The following is a 24,746-nucleotide window of genomic DNA, read 5'->3' as shown; positions in this document are numbered from 1 at the left end:
ATGAGACACAACATTTTTCCTAGGCCTACTTCTACCATGCACAAAAGTAGAGCTAGAGGCAAACATAGCATGTGAATCGTTATGAACATAACTCTTATTATAATTAGAACAACTAGCAATTTTCCTATCATAAATAAAAGCATGGTTCCTTTGAGGACTACTAGCCATTGGGACCTTTCCTTTCTCCTTGTTGAGAACGGGAGCCTTTTGGCTTGTTAAGTTCTTGGTTTCCTTTTGAAATCCAAGTCCATCCTTAATTGAGGGGTGTCTACCAATAGTGTAGGCATCCCTAGCAAACTTTAGTTTTTCAAAATCAACTTTGCAAGTCTTAAGTTGAGCATTAAGACTTGCCACCTCATTGTTTAATTTGGCAATAGACATAAGATGTTCATCACAAGCATTAACATCAAAGTCCTTGCATCTATTGCAAATAACTACATGTTCCACACATGAACTAGTTTTATTTACTTTCTCTAGCTTAGCATTTAATTCATCATTTAAACTCTTTAAACTAGAGATAGATTCATGGCAAGCAGATAACTCAGAAGATAACATTTCATTCCCTTAGTTTCTAAAGCAAGAGATTTTTGCACACTAACAAATTTATCATGTTCCTCATACAGAATGTCCTCTTGCTTTTCTAACAGTCTATCTTTTTCATTTAGAGCATCAATTAATTCATTAATTTTTTCTACTTTGGCTCTATCTAAACCTTTAAATAAACCAGAGTAATCTACTTCACCATCGGAAGAATCTTCATCACTGGAAGAAGAGTACTTTGGAGAGTCTCGAATACGTACCTTCTTCTCCTTGGCCATGAGGCAAGTGTGGTTTTCGTTGGGGAAGAGCGAAGATTTGTCGAAGGCCGAGGCTGCCAGTCCTTCATCGTCGGAGTCGGATGAAGAGCAGTCTGAATCCCATTCTTTTCCAAGGTGCGCCTCGCCCTTCGCCTTCTTGTAGACCTTCTTCTTCTCCCTCTTCCCGTACTTTTCTTATTCCTGGTCATTATCATTATCGGGGCATTGAGCAATAAAATGACCAGTCTTACCGCATTTGAAGGAAGAGCGATTTCCCCTTGTTTTGTTCTTGGAGGGGTACTCTTTGCGTCCTTTGAGTGCGGTCTTGAAGCGTTTGATGATGAGGGCCATCTCATCTTCATTTAGCCCAGCAGCCTCCACTTGTGCCACCTTGCTTGGTAGCGCCTCCCTGCTGCTTGTTGCTTTGAGAGCAACGGGCTGTGGCTCGTAGACGGGTAGTGGACCATTAAGTGCATCGTCTACGTATCACGCCTCTTTCACCATCATGCGCCCGCTCATGATTTTTCCAAGAATCTCCTCGGGCGTCATCTTGGTGTACCTAGGATTTTCACGAATAAGATTGACAAGATGGGGGGTCAATTATAGTAAATGACCTTAGCATGAGTCGGAAGACATCATGGTCCGTCCATCTTGTGCTTCCGTAGCTTCGGATCTTGTTGACTAGGGTCTTGAGCCTATTGTAGGTCTGAGTTGGATCCTCTCTCCTGATCATTGCGAACCTTCCTAATTCTCCCCCCACCAGTTCCATCTTAGTAATCATGGTGGCATCATTTCCCTCATGTGATATTTTGAGGGTATCCCAGATCTGTTTGGCGTTGTCCAAGCCACTTACTTTGTTGTACTCATCCCTGCAAAGTGAAGCTAGTAAGACAGTAGTAGCTTGGGCATTTTTATGAATTTGTTCATTAATCATCACAGGGTTATCCGTACTATCAAAATGCATCCCATTTTCCACAATTTCCCAAATGCTAGGATGGAGAGAAAATAGATGACTACGCATTTTATGGCTCCAAAATGAGTAATCCTCTCCATCAAAGTGTGGGGGTTTTCCAAGAGGAATAGAAAGTAAATGGCATTTGAATTGTACGGAATACGGGAATAATCAAAGGAATAGTTTTGATTAACCGTCTTTTTCTTTGACAAAGAATCGTCATCATCATCGTCGTCTCTTGGTGAAGAAGAAGATGCATCGTTGTCATAGTAGATGATCTTCTTGATGCGCCTCTTCTTCTTCCCGTCCTTCTTCTTGTGACTCGAGCCTGAGTCAGTGGGCTTGTCATCTCTAGGCTCATTGAAGATGGACTCCTTCTCCTTGTCGTTGACCACCATCCCCTTTCCCTTAGGATCCATTTCTTTGGGCGGTTAGTCCCTTAGATGAAGAGTACGACTCTGATACCAATGAGAGCACCTAGAGGGGGGGTGAATAGGTGATCATGTAAAAATAAACACTAAATTCCCACAAGCTTGATTATAAAGATATTAGTGCGAGTTAATCAAGTCTATGAGGCGAGCTCTTGCGAACATAAACAATCACAGATAGGAGCAACACAAGAGACACGTGATTTTTATCCCGTGGTTCGGCCAAGTAACACTTGCCTACTTCCACGTTGTGGTGTTTAATGGACGAGGGTTGCACTCAACCCCTTTCAAGCGATCCAATGATCAACTTGAATACCACGACTTTCTTCCTTATAGTCTTTCTCCCGTTTGCGAGGAATCTCCACAATTTGGAGCCTCTCGCCCTTACAGTAAAGATCACAAAGAAACACAGAAGTAAGGATGGGAGAGCAACACACACAAGACTCAAGTCAGCACACACACGCACACAAGCTAAGACTTGAGCTCGAAACGTAGCACAGTGAGTTCACAACTCAAACGAAGCTCAAATCACTAACACAATTGATCAAATGCGCGGAGGCGGAGTCTGGGAGTCTTAGGATGCTTAGTGAATGCTTAGGTTACCCCTCCATGCGCCTAGGGGTCCCTTTTATAGCCCCAAGGCAGCTAAGAGCCGTTGGAGGCCAACTTGGAAGGCCAAACTTGCCTTCTGTCGGGTGGTGCACCGGACCACCGTACAGTCACTGTAGCTGTCCGGTGCGCGATCGCATTCCAAATCAGGCGCATCCGACCGTTGGTCCTCGGGGTCGGTTGGCGCACCGGACACTGTCCGATGCACACCGGACAGTCCGGTGTGCCCAACCGACCATTGGCGCGACCACGTGTCGCGCGTTGATCGCGCGGCCGACCGTTGGCTCTAGCGACCGTTGGCTCACCGGACAGTCCGGTGAATTATAGCCACGTCGCCTTTTTCCTTTTCCCGAGACCGACGAGTTCGTCGCGGATGACTCACCGGATAGTCCGGTGCACCACCGGACGGTCCGGTGAATTATAGTCGTATGCCTCTGCGTTTCCCGAGAGCAGCCGGTTCACCGTCGGCCATTCTGGCACCACCGGACAGTCCGGTGCACCTGGCCAAAGTTGGTGTTGGCTGCACATAGCCAACTCTTTTTCCTTTTCTTTTGTCACTGTTTCTAGCACTTAGACAAACACATTAGTATACAAAAACCAATTTACTAAGTCTAGAAACATACCTTGTTATATGATTTGCACTTCTTGGTTGTTTAGTACATAATAACTCACTCACTATGTGTTGGACACTTAATCACCAAAACATTATAGAAATGGTCCAAGGGCACATTTTCCTTTCACTTCATAGAACCAATACCTAGATGGGGATAGTAAATAGTGATGATGATCATTGTATATGTATTATGTATGGCTGTATAGTACTCAGGTAAACACGAAACAGAGAACTGAATATTATTTCTAAGCTAGTTGTAATATTTTTCTTTCTGACCAAAGGTTTTTAATATGCATCCACAAAACATCTTAGTTTTATTTTGGTCATATATATTATATATTTTTTGTTTTTGTATTACTGTTATATGTATATGGACCGGTCTGTCACATTAAGGCATTTTGGGCTATTTGGGTCGGCCTAACACACATAACTAATTGTGGGTCGTGCCGTGGGTCGATGACAGGGTATACGTGCTGGCAAAGCACGGACCATAATTAGATATGTACTTTTGTGTGCCGTGTCTTTGTGGGTCGTGCTTTTATGGGCCTGTGCCGTGCTGGGCCAGGCCAGCCCACATGTACTGGTATAAGGGTGACATCCTCGGCGAGGTCGGCCACCTCTCCATCGGCGACAACTCTATTTGTGTGATTCCCTTTTGCTGTTGTGTCTGACTTGTATACTGGGAGAGAGCTTGCGTCTATCTATACGAAATGTAGAATAAAGATAGATTGGTCCTTTGAAAATCTAGAATGTAGAAAAAAAAGAAAAATAAAATTATTAAAAGGATAAAATGTCAAGTAAATCAATATGTCAATCTTGTGGGGGTTAAATTTACGGTGCCAATCTTTGGAGTATCAATTATGCAAAGTCACTTGTTTAGAGTGTCAAAAATACAAATTTCTCGAGAGGGAGCAGGGAACAAAGAAGAGAAATCCGGCACGTAGACCCCATGGCTTGAAGGATGGATGGAAACGGTTTTGACGAAATTTTTTCAATTGTTGCTAATGCAGTAAGTAAACAGATCTTATGTAACTAGTGAGATACAAATGCCACTATTTATTAGGAGTAGATATTTTAATTAAAAACAGATAAAGGTCTCCCTGTTAATTTAGATTATATAATAATCTATAAGCATGTTAATACATGCTTATATAATCCATAAACTAGATGATATAATTCTCGATAGAAACAAATAGAGCCTAAATATTACAGATCTGGTAGTTAGATTATGAAACCACGTTCTAATATTAGATATATGGTGCTGCGGACAGAGACACCGTATACTTTATATATAATAAAAAATAATTGGAGATAGATTGACGACGTGTGTGTTCTCTTACAACTTCATTGATTTATGAGCATAAGGGTAAAAAAGATTATAAATTCATAGCATGCAAGTAGTTTAGAGACGTTTGAGATCTGATTTGGTAGACAGGAAATTGGAGAGAGAGAAGAATTCACGCTCTATTCAAATTTAAATAGGGAGTAGATTACTCACCCATGGATCCTCTAATTTTATGTAGCAGAAGCAGAACGTGTGCCCCCGGGTTTCTGCTTTGCTACAGCAGAGGACCGGGTTTATGTAGCAGAAGCAGAACGTGTGCCCCCGGATTACTTGCCCTCAGTTTTCTCCTTTCCAGCGGGCGTTTTTGACGCCTCCTTCCTATGTTTCTTCCTGGTAAACAAGGAGACTTTCTTCCTCCTCCTTTTTCTTGAAGTACGGCAGCTCTTTGCTCCTAGAAGAGACAGGCACCTTCGAGGCTGACTTTTCAACAGATGACTCTCGGGGTCTCGCCCCGGCCCACTGCTACGTCCACTGGAGCAAAAATGTTTCTGTTCTCTGGAAGAAGTTCCAAAAGGCAGATGTTTGGCCTTGTCAAACTGCTGACAGACATCACCGGTTGCTCGATTAAAGGAATAAGAATCTGAACAGGCACTAAATAATTGAAGGAATAAGAATAAGCAAAGTACCCAGAGAAACTTACTTCTTTGCATAAATCCTGTATATAACCATTTGGTATGGAATTGTCAATACCCAAGGTGCTGTTTGGTTCACATATTGATAGCGTAATGAGTAACCGATAACGTTATATTATATTTGTATATTTGTTTAAGTCTAACTGTAATCGATACCATATTAGAAATGGATACCGACTTAGTCAAACTTGTTACCGTCGGTATTCGAGTGCGAATCATTATCATTACCATTTACGTTATATTTCGTGAACCAAAGAGTACCCAAGAGAAGATCCACTCTTATGGTTTTCTCTCTAGAGTTGCTGCTGTCCCTGAAAAAAACTACATGCTCTTCAAGTTATGGGCTTGTTTTTAGCTACACGCGCCTCTATTGCATATGTGATATGTCTCTCCCTTGAATCCTTCTTCGTTGTCTAAGTCCGGGATGACATCAGGATTCAGGAACGTACATTGACCCTGGCCCATTTGACCACTTCATCGCAAAAAACTTCATTTAAGCATTTACAGTTCAAATACCCTCATGATGATTTTCAAGGAAATTATACCATCCTTTATCTTTCAAGCAAATACACAACCAATCCCATGGCCGTTTCCAAGGAAATACATGACCCATGTCATTAAAAAAATACACTTCACACATAATCAATCAAGATCACTTTCGAGGAAATATATGACCATCTTAAAAAAATAGAGACAAATGTAGATAACACATAAACTACATCACTTGTGTTCATCTCCCTGTTCAATGTGATTTTAGACTAAGAACCACAAATCTAACAAGCCCTGCGAATGCTTGTAATCATCTGGCTGAACAGGACCTGTCTCTTCCGTACTTAAACAACTCACGTTTACCTGAAATATTGATTTGTATACATAGCAATTAGGTTTAAATGCAAAGGGAAAAAAAATGCAATCACAGAATATCTTCAAGCAAAGCGTAATGATACAAGCTTGTCCTTCATGGGCGAAAGCCTAGTCCTTCTTGGACATGTGACGGTGGCGTCCTGGACGTCACTCCCTTCTTGAAGGCGTCACGTTTGCGCTCGTCTCGACCTCGGCGCTGCCTTCGGTTGATGCTTTCGCTTCCTAGCGTCTGGATTGTGGGTGGAGGTGGGGTTTGCAACGTGAAGTCGAAGTTGTCACGTTAGAGGAAGTGGCTCGGCACGATGACATGATGCGAACCACGTTTTGGAGGTCGGGCAAAAACCAGAGGTAGGTGTTGGATCAAGATCGCTGGTGAAGAATCGAAGCTGCCTAGAGTGTGGGTGTGTTGAGGCATGGCAACGATGGCACATCACGGTCCTCCTCCTGTGCCAGGTTTAAGGTGTAGGCGTTGTCGTGTTCTTTTGGTCGTGTGCGGCCTGTCTGGCGAAGTCGGAGCTGCTCGTACCTTATATTGAGCTCGACAACGATGACTCTAAATGTGCTTTGTGTGTGGGGTTGCCGCTGCTTATGTTGTTTGGGCTCCCTGTGTAGGTTTCGGGCCCGGTTTTCCTTAAAACTAGGTCAATTCTAATCTTCTTCTTAATGAAAAGGCAGAGCTCCTGCCATTACATTCAAAAAAGAAAAAGATACAAGCTTGTTTTTGCCAAGGAACACACCTAGTCCAAAACAGTTGAGTCTAGCAAAAGCATTGTTACAAGATTAAAACATGAGCTGCCATCCACGGATTTATTTCTCTTGGTGTTTTGATTAGTTCCTTTCACCTAAAATCATCCTAGGACCTATCAGACTAGATAACATGTTAACATTTATTTTCTAAAAATTAGCACGCTTTTTATCAGGGTACCATAAGGAAATCAGTTTGATTAGCATATGTGGTGCATTTTAGTAGGTTAGCAATTCAACAGAAGTAATCTATCAATCAGCTTTTGTATCAAACCTTGATGTCTGCTAACTGAAATGAGAACCAAAGTAGCTTAAAAAATATTTTGGAAACTTTGTTTCAAAAGGAAAAAAAAAGTAAACTGCATGAAGAGTAACACCCCTCCTTGTCCTGATGGATTTACAGTGAAGTTTTTTAAGTCTTTGTGGTATCTGATAGGTGGTGACATCAAGGAAACGTTAGATGAGTTATATGCAGGCAAGCTAGAACTATGGAGTCATTATACTAATTCCTAGCGTGTTGTTTGTTTGGGGTCATCCTTTGGTTACTGAACTAGTTAGCTATTTTTCTGGGTGCTGTTCTTTTTTAGAGGTGTTGCTTAGGTGTTCTGTCGAGTGGTTGGTGGCTGGTTGCGCTAAAATAGTTAGTTCCTAGTGGCCTCCTAGTAAATGACAATCCGGTAACTGAAAACTGATAGAGCGTCTACCAAAAAGCTATAAGTGATTATGTTCTCAAATGACAATGCTTGAAATTTTAAGATGCAACAAATGCAAGAGAAAAAGAGAACACAGCAAGAAACTGAAACTTACACATGGCACTGAAATGTGATAACTGGATAGAGTAATAAAATTAATTTGGAGTATAGATGGATATGCACACGTACCTACTGTTGGGTTGGAAGGATTGGACAAACCGAGTCATCAATTCCTGGGCTGGAGTTTGGGAACGAAAAATAAGCGTAGGTGGTAAGTTATACTGTCAAAGCTAAGGTTTCCATTAACTACTGAAAAAAATATCAATTCAAGCAGTTAGGACAAACCTCTGTGCTAGGATGGTCAGATGAGGAGGCCATTTCATCGGTATTTGTTCTGATCAGTTCAATACTTGGATGGTTAGGATGAACCTCGGCTGCATGTCTACAAGCTGCTTCCACTTTCAGCACCTCACACATGCTGGCACCCGCACAGTCGTAGGAAATAACGGCTTTCTGAAGATGTCGATACAACCGTAGCTGGCTGATGAAGAAAGCGTCAGGTTTATCCTTCAGCTGGAGCACGCCGCCTTCTAGTTGAATGTGCTGCTGAAGCTGAGAAGTACACAAACATAGAGGTGAGATAGTAGTACCCATGAACAATATATAATTAACACAGCGTATTTTCTTTAGCAGACTCGAAGAGAACAGAGACTCACCAGAGCCTCCAGCTTTTCATCAGATAAGATATTTTCTTCATATAATCGATCCATTTTTATGGTTGGACGGTTGGCATGATTTTCCACGGCACGCATGGCCACAGCCTCCAGCTCCTGCACTTGTGCAGCAGTAGCACCTAAGCAGTTGACTTTGACTATTACTTGCTCAAGTGAAAGCAAGTTATCCAGGCCCAAGTCAAGATCTTCGATCACATCCTTCGTTGGGAACTGCTCCAACAGCACACCATTGTGTTCCCAACTCCAGTACCCTGCATAAACTTCAAATTGCAGCTCTTCAAGCCTCGGCATGGCGCCCATATGAAACTCGAGCGTTGTACCCACATCGCAAAATCTTAGATTCTTGAAGTTGTCCAGGCTAACAGCATACCTTGGAGGCCAGATGACACCCTCTAGCTTGAGGTACCGGAGCTCTGGCAACCTCCCTAGGTTATCTAGGTCCTGTGCTTCAACAGCGTGCACCATCAGACATAAGAAGCAGAGGTGTGGCAGGCAGGAGCGGTTGATCCATCGAGGCTGTCGTGAGAAGACAATGCCTTGAACGATCAGGCCCCGAAGCTGCCTTGGTGGCTCCCAGTCTCCCCACATAGTGCTTCCCTGCTGCCACATTTTAGAAGAAAGCGATAGTTCCTGGAGTCCCCGCAGGTTGAACAGAGATTTGACCAGTGCTTCTTGCAAACTCTCTTCTAGCTCCTCTGAAAAGGTGATGCTGACCACCCTCAACCTTGTTAGCTTGCCAAGCTCTGCCACTAGGGATTGGGCGGCACACTGACCAACTATGCTCTCTAACCGTAGCTCCTCCAGGGACGTTAAGTTCCCCATCCTGTCAGCTGGCAACCTTTTGAACCCGCTAGCTGTCAGGCACATCAACTGAGTAAGCGAGGAAACAGTCGATGGTAGCTCGTCTAGTCCAGTATAGCCTAATATCAGTGCCTGAAGAGACCTCAGGTGCCCAATTTCCTTAGGAAGCTCATCAACAGTCGTGTCAGATATCTGTAGGAACTTGAGATGCAACAGCTTCCCTAGATGCTTTAGGCTGATGGGTACATAGCTGCCTACTAGACATAGCACACGACAAACTCTGAAGTTATGAAGTGGGGCCATAATTGTAACGTTACAGTGTACAATGTTAAGTGTCCTCAACACCTCTGGCATGTCCATGCTGACCTCAACACCTCTGGAATGCACACGTTGATTTAGGATAACCAGTCGACGTTGCTTCCAATCAGAACGAGGCACTCCTGTTTTCTTCTCTCTTCTTAAACTATCCGGACATGAATGTTGTCTGTTGCTGTCCAAAAGGGTTACGAAGTCTTCATCTTTCGACAACTTACGGATGAGATCAAACACAACGTCGTGAATACGGAACTCTTCTTCAAACCAGCTATTTTTTCCCTGTATCGGCTGGATCATGCTTCTATTCACAAGTTCCTTGAAGTACCTTTCTCCAACCTCAAATAGGCTACCCTCTTTCTCAAGATGGACTAGGCCTTCACTTATCCACATCCATATCAGACGCTTTGTATCAATGAGATAGTCTTCTGGAAAAAATACTTAGTTGCAACAGACATGGCTTGAGATAAGAAGGCAGATCATAGTAGCTGTATGACAGTATCTTTGTCGTATTGTCACCATTATTCCCAAGACCAATCGAGTCATACACTCTTGACCACTCCTCACATGGTCTTTCAGCCAACAAACTAGCTATTGCAATGATAGCCAATGGCAGGCCGCCACATTTGTGTATGATTTTACTAGATAGTTCACCGTCAAGGCTTTCTCCTTCCTGACTCTCTATTCTTTTGTAGAACAATTTTTTGGAGTTTTCATCAGAAAGAGGTTTTAATCTGTAAACCTCTTCTTCTTTCGTGACAACCCCGGAATTACGAGTAGTCATGACTATTCTACTCCCACAATTATTGTCCTTCAAGGCATATCTGATCGCTTCCCATGAGTCATCATCCCATATGTCATCAACAACGATCAAGTACCTATATATATAATTGGCACAAGAGTGCAGAGCTATGAATAACTTGTCCTTATAAACATATAAACTTGGGAAATCGGTATATAGGAACGTATAAACTGCCCATGCTCTGCTAGTGAATGAAAGACCTTGAACTAAAATTAGATGGAGAATGAATGACATGAGCGCGCGTACCTCTTGTTCTGTAAGAATTCATGCAGTTCGTTTACAAATTGGTCTAGATCCCATCTGGCCATGTCAACTTGCTTATAATTGCGATCGAGTTCCACTAGCATCTTCTTAAATGACTTATTCAGATTAGGAGTCCTACCAACAGAAATGAAAGCAGAACAACCGAATTGCTTCTCTAGCATATCATGTACTGTTTTGGCTAGAGTAGTCTTACCTAATCCTCCAACTCCGACTATAGACACTATCTTTAGATTCTGATCAGACGCCTGCACATCGTCATCTTTGGTCCCTATAGATAGCATCTTGATAACTTTGTCCCTTGACTCCTGGATGCCAACGAGATCCGACTCTTTCTTGTACAGATTGATGACACGGGGGTCAATGCCGGTGCTCGCGGCGAGATCAGCACCCGCACCTCTTACTGTGTACTTGGCATAAAGTTCAGCCAACTCGTTAGAGAGTTTTTTTATGTCTTTGACCTTGTCGGAGATCTGACGCCGATCCTTGAACTTCTTCATTGACATCACGGCGCTGACCTTGCCAAGGATCTCCTTGAAGACTTTGGTGTCTTCGGTAGCAGAGTTGCCACCACCAACCACACGCAGGATGAAATCGTCGATGGCGTCCTCCATGTCATACGACAGCTCCCGGATGTGGCGTGCCCAGAGCTTTTCCACCTCAGTGAGCTGGTCAGGTGGAACCCGGGATGCGTGGACGAGGGCGGTGTTCATCATCACAAGCTCCCTGGAGAGGGACTCGATGTCAAGCTTGAGGCCCTTGTGCACGACATACTCCTTCATGAGCAGGTCGCCCAGCTTGGGGGCCAAGCTGGCCATGGCCCCCAAGGCGAGCTCCATGCTCAGTTCGACAGTTCGGTGCTCACACCCACTCTTTCTCTCTCTTGTTTTCTTGGTGCTGGACGCTCGTTGGGTACATGGCAACGAATGGCAGGACTATTGTTGGGAGAGAGCGACCCTGCCCATTTTTACTTAGAATCCAAATTGTCGAGATCTGGTTCATGAATTCAAATGTCTGCACGCACATGCCTACCTGCAAAGCACATCTCGATTTTCTAAAAAAACTATGGAAAGCTGTCCCCAACAAGCGTCGGTAAAAGACCCGCCGCTAGCGACGAAACATTCACTAGATTTATCTGTGTGTCCCGAGGTTACCTTGGTCGGCCATGTGAGCGCGGCAGCGCGCTTCTCCGTCGCTTCTCCTCCCCGCCACTCTTCTGCGCAAGGCCTTCACTGGTCTCCGCTATCCTCCGACCATGGGTCGGACCATGGCGACCGACATCGACCCAGAATCAGACCGGTCAGGTGAGGGAGTGGGAGGAAGAAAAGATGGCGCTGGCAAGCCGAGGCGAGCTGCACTTGGAAGTAGAAAGGCGGCGCGGGCGCGCGAGCATGCGGCCGTGGCTACAAGAGAGGATTGGGGGAGAGGGAGCAGGGAACAAAGAAGAGAAATCCGGCACGTGGACCCCATGGCTTGAACTTGAAGGATGGAAACCAGGTTCCCGGATCGACGGGATCAAGGAACGGGAACATGGTACGCGAAACGCTACAAAAACTAGAATTTAACACTACTGGAACGAGATTGTTCCCACGTTCCGTTCCGGGAACGAGGCCAAGTTCCCCGTTACTAAGGTTTTGACGAATATCTTTCAATTGTTGCTAATGCAATAAGTAAACAGATCTTATGTAACTGGTGAGATACAAATGCCACTATTTATTAGGAGCAGATATTTAAATTAAAACAGATAAAGATCTCCCTGTTTATTTATCCTCGTAATTCGGCTAGCTAAACAAACAATGTAGATTATTATTATTATGTGGATTATATAATCTAGATAATTTAGATTATAATAATCTATAAGCAGGTCTCGATATTACAGATCTGGTAGTTAGATGATATAATCCATAAACACTATGATATAATTCTCGATGGAAACAAATAGAGCCTAAATATTACAGATCTGGTAGTTAGATTATGACACAGCGTTCTAAATTCTAATATTAGATATATGTTGCTGCGGGCAGAGACACCATATACTTTATATATAATAAAAAAATAATTGGAGATAGATTGACGACGTGTGTATTCTCTTACTACTTCATTGATTTATGAGCATAATGGTAAAAAGATTATAAATTCATAGCATAAAGTAGTTTAGAGACGTTTGAAGCAGAGCGTGTGCCCCGGTTTCTGTTTTGCTACAGCAGAGGACGTGCCCTCAGTTTTCTCATTTCCAGCGGGCGTTTTTGACGCCTCCTTCCTATGTTTCTTCCTGGTAAACAAGGAGACTTTCTTCCTCCACTTTTCTCTTGAAGTTCGGCAGCTCTTTGCTCCTAGAAGAGACAGGCACCTTCGAGGCTGATTTTTCAACAGATGTCTCTCGCAAAAATGTTCTGTTCTCTGGAAGAAGCTCCAAAAGGCAGATGTTTGGCATTGTCAAACTGCTGACAGACATCACCGGTTGCTCGATTAAAGGAATAAGAATCTGAACAGGCACTAAATAATTGAAGGAATAAGAATAAGCAAAGGACCCAGAGAGACTTACTTCTTTGCATAAATCCTGTATATAACCACTTGGTATGGAATTGCCAATACCCAAGAGAAGATCCACTGTTATGGTTCTCTCTCAAGTTGCTGCTGTCCCTGAAAAAAAACTACATGGTCTTCAAGTTATGGGCTTGTTTTTAGCTACACGCGCCTCTATTGCATATGTGATATGTCTCTCCCTTGAATTCTTCTTTGTTGGCTAAGACCGGGATGACATCAGGATTCAAGAACGTACAGTGACTCTGGCCCATTTGACCACTTCATCGCAAAAACCTTCATTTAAGGAACGTTTCTGCCTCGAAGAGCCTGAGTTGCTCCTAATGCCTCATCCACAGCATACCATATGTTGTTGTCACCATCATCTTCATTTTCTTCAACCCATTCATTTTCCCACATGAACTCTTCAAGCACCAGTGGGTTGCTTCTTTTTCCTTTGGATCCCAGCTCTCTTAGTGTTTGAAACCTATTTTCCATCTTCCTGTTGTAACTGACAATGTTTAGTGCAATTAAAGACAAAGCACCCTTAAGTGTTGCTTTTGATTTGATAGCATGATCCTTGTTACAATTTGATCTAGTAGATCTCTCAGTCGAAATCCCATTAGGCACGAACAACATTTTGGAAACATCCTGGATACAGAGTCAGAAAAAAGAGGAGATTTGTCAAGATTGAAAAGAGTATCAGACAATTCAGTACAGCAGGCTCCTGATGATAGTTTTAGCATTTTAGGTGAGCCAGCAGCCAGGTAATTGCAATGTGACAAAACGGTCCATCTAGCTAGATAGTTGTACACAGTTTGCAGATTTGAGCAAAGTTTCATGACCAGGAAGGATTGTCCAAACTGCACCACAACCAAATGGTCTAAAAAGATATCACTACTTACTACTGAAGCAATATATTGTGTGCAACACTGTTAACTCAAAGAATATGTAAGAATGTGTGGTGTCCATTCTTTAAATTCAGCTATGGATTTGACACGAAGGTGACTAGAAAATAGATAGAAAGGTAAACCAATTTGTCTCAAAAAATAGATAAGGTACAAAAGGGTATCTTGCCAGCAACAGCAGTTTTGTGTGCATTTCATCAGAGGCATGGCATGTGAACATGTCAAGGCATGATGAAAGAAACAATTTTGGGTTGCCACCCATTTCATCAATAGCACACTTAAGCATGGCATATCAAGGCGTGATGCAAGAGACAATTTTGGGTTGCCGCCTCTGCCCACTCCAAGAATAGCAACTTGAGAATGGAGACAGAATCGGTAGGTTGTTAAGGCCATGCTCAGCAGAGCGTGCATATGGGTGTGCAAAACACTGCCTTGCCCTGTCGACTAAATTGTTTATAAAGTGAAGTTTGAAAATAGGGAGTGAGATAAGAGGTGTGATAAGGAGGCTGCTGGAGATAGCCTAAGCGTCACAGCACGCACAATGCAGCAGACATCTGCACAATACATGAGGCGCATGAACACACTAAATCAGCATAGGCGAGTTTCTCCCTGAAAGCAGCCATCAAAGGACTGAACTTGATTGATGTATTTCCCTGACATGCTGAATAAAACACAAACAAAAATGCTCCATAATGCCGCAAAATGCAGTCTATGCAAGACTAGCTAGAGCGTGAAATGTGAACGCATAAGCAATGTAGCAGGCCAGGATTGTAACCTTCAGCAGCTTGTGCTTCATGGCGCCCCCATTCTCCAGATGTGCTTGCCACATGCTCCAAGGCCGGCCAGCTCCTAGTAAGTAAAGCAACCACAAACACAAGGCAGTATTCAGGATTGTAACCCGAGAGGAGTATGTAATTAATTACTTGCAATAAATTTCTGCACGGGGGAGGGGGGTTGACAAAATGTTGATACTATAACAAAAGAAAAGGAAAACTGGCCCTTCATACTTTGTACAGCTGCAAACTCAGGTTTCACAACCAGAACCAGAAGCAGTATCCTCTTCTGTGCAAGAGCTCAAAACACTTTCCATTTCGTTCTGAAGACTTGACGCTTCCTCCATGTTTCCCAGTTTCTGGTATTTTCTTATCAGACAGTTGTAAGCCGTCTTATCAGGTGTAATGCCAGTCCCAATCATTTCTGAAAGAACCCCTCTAGCTTCTTGCATCATATTCATATTACAGAAGCCCGAGATAAAACAAGTGTAGCAATAGAGATCAAGTTGCAAACCAGTTTCAATCATCTTGGCCTTGAGTGCAAAGGCACCCTGGAGATCTCCCTGCTTCATGTGCCCATCAATGAGAGATGTGTACACAACTTTGTCAAGAGACATACCCTTGTCAACCATTTCATTCATCAAGTGCACAGCCTTACTCAAGGAACCAATCTTGCAAAAACCATCAATTAAGGTGGTGTAAACTTGTACATTTGGATCCAGACCTAACTCTCTCATTTTATCAAAATGAGAGATGGCCTCATAGATTGATCCTGCTTTGCACAATCCATCAATTAATGCACAATAAGTAACAACATTAGGTTGGAGCCCAGAATCCGGAATCTTGTGGAGTAAGGCAACAGCCTCTGACTCTTTTCCTGCTTTAAAGAAGGCATCCATTATTGTCGTATAAATGACAGTATTAGGTCTCAAACCACAGTCATCCATTTTATGCAACAAACTCTTAGCTTCATCCAGCTTTTGAACTTTACAGAGACCCCAAATAAGAGTGCCATAGAGAGAGACATCAAGTTCCATTCCTTTATTCTTCATCTCATTCAACAAATCCAGAGCCCTCTCACTGTTCTTATTCATGAAGTGTCCATGGATAAGTGTAGTGTAGAGCAACTCATTGGCTTTAACACCAGCTCTCTCCATCAGACTCAAAACATCATCTGCTACAGCAACCTTACCCTCTTTGCAAAGGCCATCGACCATAACAGTGTACGTCACCACATTTGGCACCAACCCCTGGTGCACCATTTCATCAAGCAATACAATGGCATCATCTAGCCTCCCTGCCTTACAAGTGCCATCGACCAATGAAGTATAAGTGAACTCATTTGGCATCATTCCCCTCACCCTCATCTGTGCAAACAGCTTCATTGCCTCCCGGACCAACCCTTCTTTGCAAAATGCATCGACAAAAGTGCTCAACGTAACCACATTTGCCATCACTCCCAGTCTCTTCATCTCCCCAAAGTAGCTGTAGGCCTTCTCGATCCACCCAAATTTGGAAAAGCAATTGATCAATGCATTGTACGTCACAACATCAGCTGCACATCCAGACTTCCTCATCTCTGACACCAACAACTCCACCTCTTCCAGCTCCCCGCACTTACCGTACCCATCAATCAAAGAATTGTAAGTGACAACGTCCGGCGAGCAGCCCATCGCCTTCATCCTCACGAACAATGCCCTCGCTTCCACAAGCTCTCCCTGCTTGCACAGAAAATCAATCACGATATTGAACGTGAACACGTTGGGCGCGGGCAGATGTTCGAAGAGCCGCCTGACGAGCCCGCCTTGGCGGTTGCGGGCGAGGCGTAGCAGAATGTGGTTGCAGGTACGGGTGTTGGGGGGCACCCGCAGCTGCCGCACGCGGGCAAGGGCGCGGACGGCGTCGTCGAGGAGGCCGTGATCGGCGAGCAGGGAGAGGAGGGTGTCAAAGACGGAAGGTAGCGCGCTGCGATGAGGCCCCAGCGCGAGGGCCGCGCGGTGAAGAATGTCGACGAGGGAGGCGGCGAGGTGGGGCCGGTGGCCAGCACCAAGCAGGCGGGAGAGGAGGCGGCGGGAGTGCGCGAAGAGGCGAGCGCGGGCAGCGAGGTGGGCGGCGAGGCAGATATGGGCGGATGAGGGGAGCGGGTGGGAGAGAAGGTGGTCAGGGGCGACAGCGTGGAGGGAGCGGAGGACGCGTAGGCGGTCGGAAATGGGAGTGACGACGGCGGAAGCGACGGTAGGGGCGGTGGAGAGGGCAGCCGCGGAGGCAGCGATGGAGAGGCGCAGGAAGGTAGGGTTCCGGCGAGCGCAGAAGCGAAGGAGGCGGCGGCGGCGGCGTAGGGGAAGGGATAGCATCGTTTGACCGCCTCCCTCCGGCGGCGGCGAGGGGAGCCAATAAGGCCATGGAGGGTGTAGGGTTTTGAGGGGTTTTCTTTCCAACTTTTTTTGTGTGTGTTTTAGGGTCTGTTTGGTTGGGCTGTGGCTGTGAAAAAAGTTGTTGTGGACTGTGAGCTGTGGAAAAAGCTGTTGTAGGCTGTAAGCTATTAAAAAGCTAAAAATTGTTTGGTGGAAACCACTAAAAATCGTTAAAAATTCTTCGATATATGTTTTCACAGTTCCATCCGAAAAGCCACTAAAAGCAGGTACAGGGGTGCTTTCAGATTTGCACTACGAGAAAGTCAGCTTTTAGAAAAAGCTGTTTCCTGGATCCACCCCTTTGGTTCCACCCCTTTGGTTGGCTTTTGGCTTTTAAGGGGGCAAAAGCTAAAGTCAAAGTCAAACCAAACACCCCCTTAATGAAATTACATTTGGTGTTGTCTAGGGTGTTTTGTCTGTGCAATCGTGTAAACAAATCATCTGATCCATTAAATTACGATCCAACCATAGATACAATTATAGTTTGTTAGGGTTTTTTTATAAAGATTATTGAGCTGGCGGTGGAAGGATTTAATTGTTAAATATGACCTACGGTTGGATCACGATCTAATGAATCAGATGGTTTGTTTGCACGCTTGCACAAAAAGACTGTTTGCATATCAGTCGTTGTCTTTGTTTGGGTGACTAAATTTTAGGCCATGATTGAAAGAGTTTCACTTAAAGGATTGTGGCTTCGGTTTTCTAGCTTTACCATAAAACAATCTCAACATATTGGTAAACGGAGTTAAAGAGTGTTTAGTTTACATATAGACTCCAGCTTCTATAATACAATTAATTTGTATGATTTTCCTTAATTACACTGACCCTTCCCCAGACCCTGCACATTGCTAGAAACCTACGGCACTGAGTACGCCCTATCCTTGATGAATAGCGGGTGGCGAAAGAGATCTGAATTGGTAGGTCATGTAACAAATGATATGGTAGGTACTTTTTGTGCTACTTCGTGAGAATGCACGGACATAGTGTTTTGAAACAGCTTTTGAGGAGCTTCAAAAAAATTATGAAACTGATCTCTAGTTTTAGTTTTTTAACTAGCTCATGGAGTTGGACCTGTTTAGAAAAAAAAGCTAAAATAGACTTGAATTTTTTAAAGTAAAGTTCTCTCAAACATGGCTTTAGTTCGTACCACATTAAATATTTAAATGTCTATTATGAGTATTAAATATAGTCTAATTATAAAACTAATCATACAAATGAAGACTAAAGATGAGAAAATTTTATAATGCTGAGGCTGATCTATTTTCAAACATACATATCTTTTTATGTATACTAGCCGTTATTGATGTGATCTTTGTGGTGTTGGATTTATGGCATAGATTGTTATCATGAACAAATCAAGTTGCATGCAACACGTGTCATATATTTACTTAGGGGGTGTTTGAATACACTAGACCTAATAGTTAGTGGCTAAAATTAGTTAAGACATACAAACACACTAGCTAATAGTTCAGCTATTAGCTATTTTGATAAATTAGTTAATAGTTATGTAGCTATTTATTAACTAGCTAATTCCACTAACAATTTTTAGTCAACTAACTATTAATTCTAGTGCATTCAAACACCCCCTTAAAATATATTTAAAAGTTATTACTTTATCTCCTTGCTATTGTTTTCCCATTATGGGTTGTCCGTTGTATCACACACTTAACTAGATCATATGCCTCATACCATATAGTGTTGGTGTCTAGCTTATATCGTTGTTGATAACAAAGATTCACACACAGGGTGTTTGTTTAGGATTATAATCTATTCATATTATATAATCCAACAATTTTTAAACCAAGTGTTAGTTTAAAATTTGTTGGATTATATAATCTGGGTAGATTATAATCACAAACAAACAACCCCATAGAGTGTATCACGTAGGTACTTAAATCATAGAGAAAAAACATACATGCACCAGATCGTGATTGTTAGATGCAGTAGCCCTCGAATTCCTCTTAAGTTGAAGTTCGACTTAGTAGAAACTAGAAAGTGAGGAAAAATAACACAAAGGTACCTAGTGTGATTCATGGTTGAGTGAAGAATCAATGCATGATCATTATGCCTTCGGGTTTGGGAGCCCTGACCACCATCATAGTCATCTTGCCCGTGTAGGAGGTTGTTGAGTTGATTTCGACTAGTTATCGATTGAGTGGATCCCATTATCGACTTCATATAACGAATCCGTGTAGCTGGAGTTATCGTTTAGAGTGTTAACGAAGTTGATGTTGTGGTTCATGCATCAATAGAACATAGTCCTTTTTGATAAGTCAAAGTGGTATTTTTGAGTCCGAGAGTAAGTTTGTCGGGGACCATAATTAGGGGTACCCTCAAGACGCCTAATTCTCAGCTGGTAACCCCCATCAGCATAAAGCTGCAAAGGCCTGATGGGCACGATTAAGTCAGGGATCAGTCCACACGAGTGACTCGATCACGCTTCACCCGAGCCTAGCCTCGGCCGAAGGCAGCCGACCTCGAGAGACTTCCGTCTCGCCCGAGGCCCCCTTTTTATGGCGGACACATCACCGGCTTGCCCAAGGCCTTGGCTTCGCTCAGAAGCAACCTTGACTAAATCACCACACCGACTGACCAAATTGCAGGGGCATTTAACGCAAAGGTGGCCTGACACCTCTATCCTGACACGCGCCCCCGGCAGAGCCGAGGTGACCGCCGTCACTCCACCGCTCCACTGGCCAGTCTGACAGAAGGACAGCGCCACTCCGACTACAGTGCCACTCGACAGAGTGAGTCTGACAGGCAATCAGGCCTTGCCAAGGGCGCCACGGCGAACTCCGCTCCGCCCGACCCCAGGGCTCGGACTCGGGCTAAGACCCGGAAGACGGCGAACTCCGCTCCGCCCGACCCCAGGGCTCGGACTCGGGCTAAGACCCGGAAGACGGCGAACTCCGCTCCGCCCGACCCCAAGGCTCGGACTCGGGCTAAGACCCGGAAGACGGCGAACTCCGTTCCGCCCGACCCCAGGGCTCGGACTCGGGCTAAGACCCGGAAGACGGTGAACTCCGCTCCGCCCGACCCCAGGGCTCGGACTCGGGCTAAGACCCGGAAGACGACGAACCCCGCTCCGCCCGACCCCAGGGCTCGGACTCCGCCCTGGCCTCGGCCGAACGACCTCCGCCTCGCCCGACCCCTTGGCTCGGGCTCGGCCACGGCAACTGAAGGCAAGACTCAACCTCGGCTTCGGAGGAAACCCCACGTCGCCCTGCCTAGAGCACAGACCGCCACGTCAACAGGAAACGTCATCATCATCCTACCCCGAATCGACTCGGGTCACGGAGAACAAGACCGGCGTCTCGTCCGGCCAGCTCCACCAGAGGGGCAATGATGGCGCTCCACAAGCTCTATGACGACGGCGGCCCCCAGCTCTCTTACGGCAGCAAGACAACGTCAGCAGGGACTCGACCGCTCCAACAGCTGTCCCTCCATCAGGCTCTGCCGCACCTCCGATAGCCACGACATCACGCCAGCAGGATGCCCAGATCTCTCCGGCTGCCACATCGGCATGTACCTAGGGCACTAGCTCTCCCTCCGCTAGACACGTAGCACTCTGCTACATCCCCATTGTACACCTGGGTCCTCTCCTTACGACTATAAAAGGAAGGACCAGGGCCTTCTCAGAGGAGGTTGGCCGCGCGGGACCGAGGACGGGACAGGCGCTCTCTTGGGGCCGCTCGCTTCCCTCACCCGCGTGGACGCTTGTAACCCCCTACTGCAAGCGCACCCGACCTGGGCGCGGGACGAACACGAAGGCCGCGGGACTTCCACCTCTCTCACGCTCGGCTCTGGCCGCCTCGCCTCTCCCCCCTCCGCGCTCGCCCACGCGCTCGACCCATCTGGGCTGGGGCACGCAGCACACTCACTCGTCGGCTTAGGGACCCCCCTGTCTCGAAACGCCGACAGTTGGCGCGCCAGGTAGGGGCCTGCTGCGTGCTGACGAATAGCTCCCAGTCAAGCTCCAGATGGGCAGTCTCCAGCAACCTCTCCGGCCCGGGACGGTGCTTCGTTTCGGGGCTCTCGAGTTCATGTCCTTCGACGGCAGCTACGACATGATACTTCTTCCACCGCCGTGCGACCACGACAATGGCGGCCGACAACCCGCCCGCCGGCGGCGGAATCGACGACGTCTTCCCCGCGTGGTGGAAGAGCTATATTCGGGCTCGCTCCGTTCTCTCCCCCGCCAACGGAGGGGAAGGCGGAGCCGTCAAGGCCAGACGGGAGGCCGCGCTTCGTCAGCCGTCGAGCGAATCGACGCCCCCGACGCCCCGACGGAAGGCACGCCGGACGTCGACCTCGTGTTCGAGACGGAGGCGAGCGCCGTCCCCCCGCGGCACGCTGACCCTGAGCAAGAAGACGACGCCGGCGCGCTCGCGGAAAGCCTGCAGGACGTCGCCCTCGAACCAGAGATGACGGCGCAACCAGTCCCCGATGTGACTACGTCGCTCCTCGTCGACCAAAAGGTAACGACTAACTCCCATCTTGCGTCATTTCGACTCGGCCTCCACCCGCCAAACGACCTCGATTTGGCGGCCGCTCTCATTGAGGCGAGTGCAACCCCATTGAGGTTCTGTATGCGGTCGCCTTGGGACCGACTGACGGACGTCTCGACCTACGGGCCCTCTGGGTCCGAGGAAGATGACGACCCCAGCATCGGTTGGGATTTCTCCGGACTTGGCAACCCCAGTGCCGTGCGGGACTTCATGGCCGCATGTGACTACTGTCTGTCCGACTGTTCCGATGGAAGCCGCAGCCTTGGCGACGAGAGCTGCGGCCCAAGCCGCGAATGTTTCCACATCGAGCTAGGGAATCCCACCGAAGGCAACCATCTTGGCATGCCGGAGGATGGTGATCTCCCTAGGCCGGTGCCTCGCGCCGACATCCCACGGGAGCTAGCTGTGGTCCCCGCTCCGGCGGGGGGTTACGACCCACAACTCGAGCAAGTCCGCGAGGCGCAGGCCAGGCTCAACGAGGGAACGGGAGCGCTTGAGCCGATCCGTCGGGACGTCGGACAGGCATGGGTGGGCCAACCCCTGGCCGGAGAAATACGTCATCTGCCCCAAGGTCTCCAGCACCGCGTCGCCAACGACGTCAGGATCAGGCCGCCGCCCGCATCCAGCGGGGTCGGTCAGAACCTGGCAACCGCAGCAATGCTCATCCGCGCGATGCCGGAGCCGTCAACCACCGAGGGTCGGCGGATCCAGGGAGAACTCAAGAATCTCCTGGAAGGCGCCGCGGCCCGGCGGGCCGAGAGCACTGCATCCCGAAGGCAAGGATATCCCTCGGAACCTCATGCCGCGACTTCCCGATTCATGCGGGAAGCCTCGGTCTACACCGGGCGCACGCGCAACACCGCGCCTGCGGCCCCGGGCCACCTCGGCAACGAGCACCATCAACGCGACCGTCGGGCTCACCTCGACGAAAGGGTGCGCCGAGGCTATCACCCCAGGCGTGGGGGACGTTACGACAGCGGGGAGGATCGGAGTCCTTCGCCCGAACCACCCGGTCCACAGGCTTTCAGTCGGGCCATCCGACGGGCGCCATTCCCGACCCGGTTCCGACCCCCGACTACTATCGTAAAGTACTCGGGGGAAACGAGACCGGAGCTGTGGCTCGCGGACTACCGCCTTGCCTGCCAACTGGGTGGAACGGACGACGACAACCTCATCATCCGCAACCTCCCCCTGTTCCTCTCCGACACTGCTCGTGCCTGGTTGGAGCACCTGCCTCCGGGGCAGATTTCCAACTGGGACGACCTGGTCCAAGCCTTCGCTGGCAATTTCCAGGGCACATACGTGCGCCCCGGGAATTCCTGGGACCTTCGAAGCTGCCGGCAACAGCCGGGGGAGTCGCTCCGGGACTACATCCGGCGATTCTCGAAGCAGCGCACCGAGCTGCCCAACATCACCGACTCGGATGTCATCGGCGCGTTCCTCGCCGGCACCACTTGCCGCGACCTGGTGAGCAAGCTGGGTCGCAAAACCCCCACCAGGGCGAGCGAGCTGATGGACATCGCCACCAAGTTCGCCTCTGGCCAGGAGGCAGTCGAGGCCATCTTCCGAAAGGACAAGCAGCCCCAGGGCCGCCCATCGGAAGAAGCCCCCGAGGCGTCTGCTCCGCGCGGCGCCAAGAAGAAAGGCAAGAAGAAGTCGCAATCGAAACGCGACGCCGCCGACGCGGACCTTGTCGCCGCCGCCGAGTATAAGAACCCTCGGAAGCCCCCCGGAGGTGCAAACCTCTTCGACAAGATGCTCAAGGAGCCGTGCCCCTACCATCAGGGGCCCGTCAAGCACACCCTCGAGGAGTGCGTTATGCTTCGGCGTCATTTCCACAGGGCCGGGCCACCCGCCGAGGGTGGCAGGGCCCACGACGACGACAAGAACGAAGATCACCCAGCAGGGGGTTCCCCGAGGTCCGCGACTGCTACATGATCTATGGAGGGCATGCAGCGAGTACCTCGGCTCGGCACCGCAAGCAAGAGCGCCGGGAGGTCTGCTCGGTGAAGGTGGCGGCGCCAGTCTACCTAGACTGGTCCGACAAGCCCATCACTTACGACCGGGCCGACCACCCCGACCATGTGCCAAGCCCGGGGAAATACCCGCTCGTCGTCGACCCCGTTGTCGGCGATGTCAGGCTCACCAAGGTCCTGATGGACGGGGGCAGCTGCCTCAACATCATCTACGCCGAGACCCTCAAGCTCCTGCGCGTCGATCCGTCCTCCGCCCGAGCAGGCGCTGCGCCCTTCCACGGGATCATCCCTGGGAAGCGCGTCCAGCCCCTCGGGCGACTCGACCTCCCAGTCTGCTTCGGGACACCCTCCAACTTCCGAAGGGAGACCCTGACGTTCGAAGTGGTCGGGTTCCGAGGAACCTACCACGCCGTGCTAGGGAGGCCATGCTACGCGAAGTTCATGGCCGTCCCCAACTACACCTACCTGAAGCTCAAGATGCCGGGCCCCAACGGGGTCATCACTGTCGGCCCCACGTACAAACACGCGTTCGAATGCGACGTGGAGTGCGTGGAGTACGCCGAGGCCCTCGCCGAGTCCGAGGCCCTCATCGCCGACCTGGAGAACCTCTCCAAGGAGGTCCCAGACGTGAAGCGCCATGCCGGCAACTTCGAGCCAGCGGAGACGGTCAAGGCCGTCCCCCTCGACCCCAGTGGCGACACCACCAAGCAGATCCGGATCGGCTCCGGGCTCGACCCCAAATAGGAAGCAGTGCTCGTCGACTTTCTCCGCGCGAACGCCGACGTCTTTGCGTGGAGTCCCTCGGACATGCCCGGCATACCGAGGGATGTCGCCGAGCACTCGCTGGATATTCGGGCCGGAGCCCGACCCGTCAGACAGCCTCTGCGCCGATTCGACGAGGAGAAGCGCAGAGCGATTGGCGAAGAGATCCACAAGCTAATGGCGGCAGGGTTCATCAAAGAGGTATTCCATCCCGAATGGCTTGCCAACCCTGTGCTTGTGAGGAAGAAAGGGGGGAAATGGCGGATGTGTGTAGACTACACTGGTCTCAACAAAGC

General features: G+C 47.8%; 1 pseudogene; it reads right to left on the bottom strand.

The window, feature by feature from the left end:
* Window positions 1–5,876: 5,876 nt before the first annotated feature.
* LOC103640690 (disease resistance protein RGA5-like) lies at window positions 5,877–12,305 on the bottom strand (annotated as a pseudogene).
* Window positions 12,306–24,746: the final 12,441 nt, after the last annotated feature.

The sequence above is a fragment of the Zea mays genome, chromosome 10 (genome assembly GCF_902167145.1).
Source record: "Zea mays cultivar B73 chromosome 10, Zm-B73-REFERENCE-NAM-5.0, whole genome shotgun sequence".
Classification (NCBI taxonomy): Eukaryota; Viridiplantae; Streptophyta; class Magnoliopsida; order Poales; family Poaceae; genus Zea; species Zea mays.
This window is presented reverse-complemented; position numbering and strand designations above follow the sequence as displayed.